The sequence below is a fragment of the Nicotiana tabacum genome, chromosome 21 (genome assembly GCF_000715075.1).
Source record: "Nicotiana tabacum cultivar K326 chromosome 21, ASM71507v2, whole genome shotgun sequence".
NCBI classification, from domain to species: Eukaryota; Viridiplantae; Streptophyta; class Magnoliopsida; order Solanales; family Solanaceae; genus Nicotiana; species Nicotiana tabacum.
The window spans coordinates 46291052-46300182 of record NC_134100.1 but is presented as its reverse complement, the minus strand read 5'-3'; positions in this window follow the sequence as shown (position 1 = coordinate 46300182).

Sequence of the window (9131 nt, the reverse complement as noted above, 5' to 3'; positions counted from 1 at the left end):
TCCCATTTTTAGATAATTTCGAAATTAGGGTTTAGTGTGTAGAATCTTACCTCTAGGATGAAAACCTAGTGAGCTTGCCTTCTTAATCTTCCAAAACTTGAGTAAGAACTGAAGAACAAAAGTGGAGAACACCTTCTCAATCTAGGGCACCCTCTCTCACTCTAAAATGTCAGATAATAGCTCAAAAATGACCCAAAGAGTGTATTTAACAAAATAGGGTCGGGTTTTAAAAATCCAAAAATGGAGCTCAGGAACAAGGTATGCGATAGCATAACCGATATGCGGACCGCATATCGGTCGCATAGTTGGTTACAAAATAGCCAAAAGAACTGTCTGTGTATGCGGTCGCATAGTCGACGCATAATGCACCGCATAACAGTTATGCGGTTGCATAGTCGACCGCATAATTGCTTCCAATTGGTCCAATTAACTGCCTCACTCTGCGGCCATTATGCGGTCCGCAGAGCGATTTTGCGGTCGCATAATGGACCGCAGAAATGCACTTTTCTGCCAAATATTTTTCTTTACTTTTCGGTGTATTGTTCAACCCCAAAAGCATTTCTACAATCCTCAAACACGTAAGTCTAGTCCGACACCATGAAATATTATTTTCTTTACAAAATTTACCGGGCTTACCACTTAAGTACTTCGAAATTTTTCGGGGTGTTACAAATTTGGACCCTTTGGTATTCACTGTAGTAGATCCAAATGAGGACCCTCAAGTATTTATAGATAGGATGCAGAGGACTTTGAGGGTAATGAAGACCACTAAGACTGAGTCAGTTGAGCTAGGTTCCTATAGTCTTCGCGATGTTGCAGTCAATTCGTACGAGTCTTGGGAGTTATCCAGAGGTGAGGATGCCCCTCCAGCAGTATGGCAGGAGTTTACAAAGGCTTTTCTTCATCATTATTTGGCACCAAAGCTTAGACAAGCCAGAGTTGATAGGTTTTTGACCCTTCTGCAAGGTAATATGAGTGTTCGGGAGTACAGCCTTCAGTTTGATTCTTTGGCTAGGTATGCTCCCACCATTGTAGGAAAGATGGAGGATCCGGTTCACCGGTTCGTGATGGGGTTGGAGCTGCACTCGCTTAATGACTGTATGTCGGTCTCACTTCAGGTAGGTATGGATATTTCTCATATTTAGGCATACGCTCACGGTGTACAGGAGCGTAAGCAGAAGCATAGGGCCGATCTTGAGCATGATAGGGGCCAGAGTAAGAGAGAGGGATCTTCAGGCCCTTCTAGTGAGTTTCGAGGTGGTCAGAGATAGCAGTACCCGAGGTATCCAACCCAGTCGTCGGCTAGTGTACCCCCTCGGTTTGCCGGTAGGAAATTTGATCATTCCATATATTCAGGGCCTAATCAGAACTCTAGGGCCTCTAGTTCTTAGTATAGGGGTGAGTCGAGTCAGATGAGGCCGCCCTTGACACGATGTGCTTAGTGTGGTAAGCAGCATGCCTTGCAGTGCCTTGTGGGGTTGGATGTTTATTATACTTGTGGTTATCCAGGCAATGTTATGAGAGATTGTCCGACGATAGGTTGTGCAGGTATAGTTCATCCAACGGGATCTGTAGCTAGTTGGTCATCATCAGTACGTGCCCCTGGGCGAGGTTCACAGACACCAATCGGTCGTGGAAGAGGAAGAGGTGGAGCACCTAGCTCGAGCGGTCCTCAGAACCGCATGTATGCATTAGCAGGTCAATTGATGTTGTTACAAGTATATTATCAGTCTCCTCATATGATGTATATGCACTGATTGACCCAGGTTCCACCTTATCATATGTTACTCTGTTGGTTGCTAGTAAGTTTGGAATAAAACCTGAGTTGGTTAAACCTTTTGAGGTGTCCACACCTGTTAGGGATCCAGTGATAGCTAGGCAGGTATATAAAGATTATATAGTAGTAGTTCATAGTCGATCTATACTAGCAAACCTAATTGAGCTGGATATGGTAGAATTTGATTTTATAATGGTTATGGATTGGTTGGCTTCTTGTTATAATAACGTTGACTGTAGATCAAAAACGGTTCGGTTCTAGTTTCCAGGGGAGCCATTTCTGGAGTGGAATGGTAATACTGCATCGCCGAGAGGTAGGTTTATTTCCCATCTCATGGAAAGGAAGATGATCAGAAAAGGCTATATTTTTCACTTAGTTCGAGTACATGACGTGAAGGTAGAGTCACTAACCCTTCAGTCTATCCCTGTGGTTAATGAATTTCCTGATGTTTTTCCCGATGAGCTTCCAGGCCTTCCGCCAGAGCGGGAGATTGAGTTTGCTATTGACATATTACCAGATACTCAGCCGATATCTATTCCTCCTTATAGAATGGAACCTACAGAGCTGAGAGAGTTGAAAGAACAACTGAGGGATTTTCTTGAAAAAGGCTTCATCAGACCAAGTACATAACCTTATGGAGTACCTGTACTATTTGTGAGGAAGAAAGATGGTTCCTTGCGGATGTGTATTGATTATAGGAAGTTGAATAAGGCGAAGATCAAGAATAAGTACCTGCTCCCAAGGATTGATGATTTATTTGATCAGTTGTAGGGTGCCATATGTTTCTCGAAGATAGACTTGAGGTCTGGGTACCATCAGGTAAGAATTAAAGAGAAAGATATTCCGAAGACCGCATTCAAGACAAGATATGGGAACTTTGAGTTTCGTGTTATGTCGTTCGGTTTGACTAATGCCCCACCAGTATTCATGTACTTGATGAACCGTGTGTTCAGACCCTTTCTAGATCTCTTCATGATTGTATTTATCGATGATATATTGGTTTATTCCCGTTCAGAGGCTGAGCATGCAGATCATTTGTGTATGGTGCTCAGAGTTCAACAAAAAAAGGAAGTTGTACGCAAAATTCTCTAAATGTGAATTCTGGTTGAATTTTTTAGCTTTCCTTGGGCATATTATTTTAGGTAAGGGTATCTGGGTTAATATATAGAAGATTGAGACAGTGAGGACTTGGCCTAGACCAATGACACCGACGGAGGTTCGTAGCTTCCTGGGTTTGGCAGGTTATTATAGGAAAGTTTTAGAGGGATTTTCTTCTCTTTCAGCACCATTGACAAAGTTGACTCAGAAGGCAGCTAAGTTTCAGTGGACTGATGCTTGTGAGTGGAGTTTCCAGGCATTAAAGGATAGATTGACTTCAGCACCGGTTCTGACACTCCTAGAGGGAACCGATGGTTATGTTATCTATTGTGATGCTTCGGGCATTGGACTGGGTTGTGTATTCATGCAACATGGTAAGGTTGTCTCTTATGGCACGAGAAGAATTACCCGACCCATGATTTAGAGTTAGCTGTGGTTATTCATGCACTAAAGATATGGAGGCACTATCTGTATGGCATTCATGTTGATATCTATATGGATCATAAGAGCCTTTAGTATATCTTCAAGCAAAAGGAATTGAATTTACGTCAGAGGAGATGGTTGGAGCTACTGAAAGACTCTGATGTTGATATTTTATACCATCCAGGGAAGGCAAATGTAGTAGCCGACGCCCTCAGCCGTAGATTTATGGACAACCTATCATATTTACAGCCAGAGAAGAGTGAGATAGCCCATGAGATTTATCAACTAGCTAGTGTTGGAGTTCGATTACTTGATTGAGGTGATACTGGAGTTACTATTCAGGATATGACAACATCCTCTTTAGTAACTGAAGTGAAGGAACGCAAGTATGAGGATTATGTGTTAGCTCATTACAGAGATACATCCCCTCAGAAGGAGAATACACCATTTGAGATTTCAGGAGACGAAGTCCTCAGATATTGTGATCGAATATGTGTTCCTAATGTTGCAGGGCTGCGTCGACAGGTTATCGGAGAAACTCACTATTCTCGCTATTCTATTCATCCAGGAGCGACAAAAATGTATCATGATATCAGGGAAATATACTGGTGGGACAAAATGAAGAAGGATATAGCAGAGTTTGTTGCTCAGTGCCTAATTGTCAGTAGGTTAAGATTGAGCATCAAAAACCCGGTGGATTATTGCAGGCTATAGATATTCCGACTTGGAAGTGGGAAGTAATTAATATGGATTTCATCGTAGGCTTACCTTGTACCCAGTGTAAGTTCGATTCTATATGGGTGATTGTTAATATGGATTTTATCGTAGGCTTACCTTGTCAAGACTACGCATTCAACAGAGGATTATGCCAGGCTTTACATTAAAGAGATAGTGCGACTTCATGGTGTCCCTATATCTATTATCTCAGATATAGGTGCTCAGTTTACATCTAATTTTTGGAGGTCCTTCCAGAAAGGATTAGGGACCCAGATAAGTCTTAGCACAACATTTTATCCCCAGACAGACGGTCAGGCTGAGCGTACTATTCAAACACTTGAGGATATGTTGCGAGCTTATGTGATAGACTTCATGGGTCGCTGGGATGATCATCTTCCGCTTATTGAGTTTGCATATAATAATAGCTATTATTCCAGTATTCAGATGGCTCCATATGAAGTTCTTTATAGACGGAAGTGTAGGTTACCTATTGGATGATTTGATGTTGGGGAAACTAAGTTAGTAGGACCAGAGTTGGTACAACAGGTAGTTGAGAAGATTAAGCTTATACAGGAAAGGCTATTAGCAGCTCAGAGTATGAAGAAGTCCTATGCAGATAATCGACGAAGAAACTTGGAGTTTCAAGTAGACGACTGGGTATTCCTAAAGGTATCTCCAATGAAAGGAGTTATGAGATTCGGTAAAAAAGGCAAGCTTAACCCTCAATACATTGGACCTTATAAGATCAAACATAGAGTAGGCCAGGTAGCGTATGAGTTAGACTTGCCTTCCAACTTGGAGTTTGTACATCCAGTCCTTCATGTATCTATGCTCCATAAGTGTATCGGAGATCCTTCTAGAGTTGTGCCAGCTAATGATGTTTGGGTCACAGAGCAGCTATCATATGAGAAAGTTCCCATTGCTATATTAGATAAACAGGTTCAGCGATTGAGAACTAAGGACGTAGCTTCAGTTAAAGTACTTTGGAGAAACAAAAATGTGGAGGAGATGACTTGGGAAGCTGAAAAAGACATGAAGTCTAGGTATCCTCACTCGTTTCGGCTTCTAGAGGAGGATCAGACTGAGACTTCATAACCTTTAGGTGCGTATATGTAACTGGATTCTTATGTTAGTTACTGTTGGTTGTGAGGCCATTGGTGCTATTGATGGTTGTGGCCATGTGAGGCTTTTGTATTAGTTGGTTGGCTACATGACAGGTTGGTAGTAGGTAGTACAGTTACAACGGAGGCTCTACCGAAATATCTATAAATCTTTGGGAGCTTAACATTCGAGAGGCCTAAAGGGGGGATGCCATGTCCTTTGGATTTATTCACAGAACAATTACCTAGATAACAAGGACAATATTAAAGTATTCGTAAGAGCTGTAGGTTATGAGACTGGTAAGTGTATCAGTCAACATTCGAGGATGAATGTACCAAAGGGGGGAATGATGTTACACCCCATATTTTCGTGCGCAAAAGTACGTCGTAAGTCAATTGAAGTAAGATCGGAAATGAGATCCTCTTTGAAAGAAAATACAATAATTTGATGATGTAACATCCCGTACTTTAGCATTAGGGTGAGTCGTAGTAACCTCATATGAGTTTGGAGAGGATTAAGATCGTATATGAAGTTATAGATGTAAGACCCCGTAAGTTTGATGAATTTAGAAAACGTTATATGTCGCCTCGATACGGTACTTTCTTTATGTACGCATATACCTATGCATGATATGACATTTATGCGCACATGTATAGCATTATAAATGTTTCGGGATTCACAGAGCTATTTAGACTTACATGTGGAGTCCTTTACTCCATGTTTCTTTTATGTCTTTTATGTACTGATTTTCAAGCCTTACATACTCGGTACATTATTCTTACTGACGCCCCTATTTATCAGGGCCTGCGTTTCATGCCCGCAGGTGCAGGTTGATAGTCTGATGGTCCCCCTTCTTAGGATCCTTGCTCAGTGAGAGTTGGTGTGCGCCATTTGATCCGGAGCAGCTTTTGGGTTTTGGTACGATATTTTTGTATACATATATTGGTATAACGGGGGCTAGTCCTGTCCTTTATACAGTTGTACACTCTATTAGAGGACTGTAGATAGGCATGTATAGTTGGATAGTATGTGGCCTTGTCGGCTTGCCCCTACCGTATTCCGTATATATGTACATGTCTTTTGGGCATTTTTTCTCGTGTATGTTATTCACATGTTATTCACATGACCTACACTTATTTCATTTTTTTTAATCTTAGACGTGTTCCTAGGGGTGTTCTACTAGTAGGGTCGGGCACTCGTCATGGCCCATCGATTTGGGTCGTGACATGTACTAACGTCCCTTTTTGCCAGGGGTGCTACATTTTTAATGGATACAGGTGGTTCGTCAGCGGGTAGCTTTGTTCCTCCTTAACAATTACCCTCTACTTAGCAGACTTGGTGAACCCTATTCTACTTAGGGGCCTTATGACATTATCTTTTGCATACTGTGTTTTGAGGTATAGCCAAAGCCTTGTTGCCGACACTTCCATACTACTCTTCTATTATACATAGTGGCTTCGTAGACATGATGTGGGTGGTGTTTGGTTTGGGGTAATGAACTGGAAATGTTATAGTTTACAAACATATTTTCCCTTCATAATTTTGAACTGGTAATATTTTGGAAATTGTAAATTAAACTTCTATAAGTAATGGATAAAGGATGTGTCACACTTTACTTTTTTCATGTTTATTTCCTGTGACTGATTCTTAAATGGTTCATGGGTAAGGTTGGGTAGAAGGCATCAACTAGGCTTGCTTGACTGGGATGTCTTAGTCGAGTGCTGGTTACACTCCCTAAGGTCGGGGCGTGACACTAAGATTGACTTACGATCGAGGTATCACCAATTGAAGATCAGGGAGCATGCTATTTCGAAAATAGCTTTACGGACTCAATTTGGGCAATTTGAATTTCTGTTAATGTCTTTTGGGCTAACAAATTCCTCGACAGCTTTCATGGATCTTATGAACCGAGTCTTCAAGCTATTCCTTGACTCTTTTATGATAGTGTTCATTGATGATATCCTCATGTATTCACGAAGTCGAGAGGACCACGCCGATCATCTCAAGGTAGTTCTGCAGGTTCTATGCCAGCACAAATTGTATGTAAAGTTTTTGAAGTGTGAATTTTGGCTTGAATCGGTCACTTCCTTAGGTCACATCGTCTCTAGTGAAGGGATCATGTTTGATCCTCAGAAGATCGCATATGTGAAGAATTGGCCTACACCTACAACTCGAATAATGATTCGCAGATTCTTGGGCTTAGCTTCGTATTACTGGAGGTTTGTGGAGGGGTTCTCTACTATTGCCTCTCCATTGACTAAATTGACGTAGAAAGCAGTTAAGTTCCAATGGTCAGATGCTTGCAAAAAGAGCTTCCAAGAGTTGAAGTCAAGATTGACTACGACATTGGTGTTGAACTTACCGGAGGGTACAAATGGGTTTGTGGTATATTGTGATGCTTTGAGGATTGGACTTGGGTGTGTATTGATGCAACATGGCAAGCTGATCGCTTATGCGTCTAGGCAACTCAAGAAACATGAGAGGAACTATCCAACACATGACTTAGAGATTGCGGCGGTGGTATTTGCATTCAAGATTTGGCATCATTATTTGTATGGGGTCCATGTGGACATATTCACGGACCATAAGAGTCTTGAATATATTTTCTAGCAGAAAGAATTCAATTTGAGGCAAAAGAGATCGCTTGAGTTACTCAAGGACTAAGACGTCGATATTATATATCATCCGGGGAAGGCTAATGTTGTAGTGGATGCTCTTACCCGAAAATCTATGGGTAACTTGGTTCACCTGGAGGTGTATTAGAGGCCATTGGCCAAGGAAGTTCACCGGTTGGCTAGTTTGGGAGTTCGTCTTGCGGACTCTAGTGAAAGTGGGGTGATTGTGCAAAATATGGCTGAATCATTACTTGTAGTAGATGTCAAGGAGAAACAATACAATGATTTGCTGTTGGTGCAATTGATGGAGGGGATTCATAAATACAAAAGCACGGATTTTTCTTTTGGCACGAATGATGGTATGCTAAGGTACCAAGGGCGATTGTGTATTCCAAATGTAGATAGTCTCCGGGAAAGAATCATGATTGAGGCTCACAGTTACAAGTATTCCGTGCACCCGAGCTCTACGAAAATGTACCATGATCTAAAGGAAGTCTATTGGTGGAATGTCATGAAAAGGGACGTAGCGGACTTTGTGGCTAGATGTTCGGACTATCAACAAGTGAAGGAGGAGAACCAGAAGCCCGGTGGCTTAGCACATAACATAGATATTCTAATGTGGAAGTGGGAGATTATCAATATGGACTTTGTGGTAGGTCTACCTTGCACGCCTCGTAAGTTTGCTTCGATTTGGGTGATTATGGACCGGCTCACAAAATCAGTGCACTTCTTGCCTATTAGTGCTACCGACACAGCAGAACAGTATGATCAGTTGTATATCAAGGAAATAGTAAGGTTGCATAGAACTCTAGTCTCTATCATCTCAGATCGAGGGGCATAGTTCAGAGCTAAATTTGGATGAAATTTCAGCAAGGCTTGGGTACTCAGGTGAATCTAAGTACAAACTTCCATCCAAAGACTGACGGACAGGCAGATCAAACCATTCAGACATTTGAGGCTATGTTGTGCGCTTGCGTTCTTGACTTCAAAGGTAGCTGGGATGATAATTTTCCATTGATAGAATTTTCTTATAACAAATGCTACCATGCTAGCATCCAAATGGCGCTATTCGAAGCTTTATATGGTAGGAGATGTAGATCTCCCATTGGTTGGTTCAAAGTTGAGGAAGCAGAACTGATAGGGCCAGACCTCGTGCATCATGCTATGGAGAAGGTCAAGATCATTAATTAATGGATGAAAGCCGCTCATAGTCGCCAAAAGTCTTACTCGGATGTGCGCCGCAGAGATTTGGAGATCAAAAAGGATGATCGGGTACTGTTGTGATTATTGGACCCAGAAAACTACAGGAATCGTGATTGAGAACATAGCAGAATCACTCTTAATATCAGAGGTACAAGAGAGATAATACAACAGCCATATATAATAATGGCTCTACGATA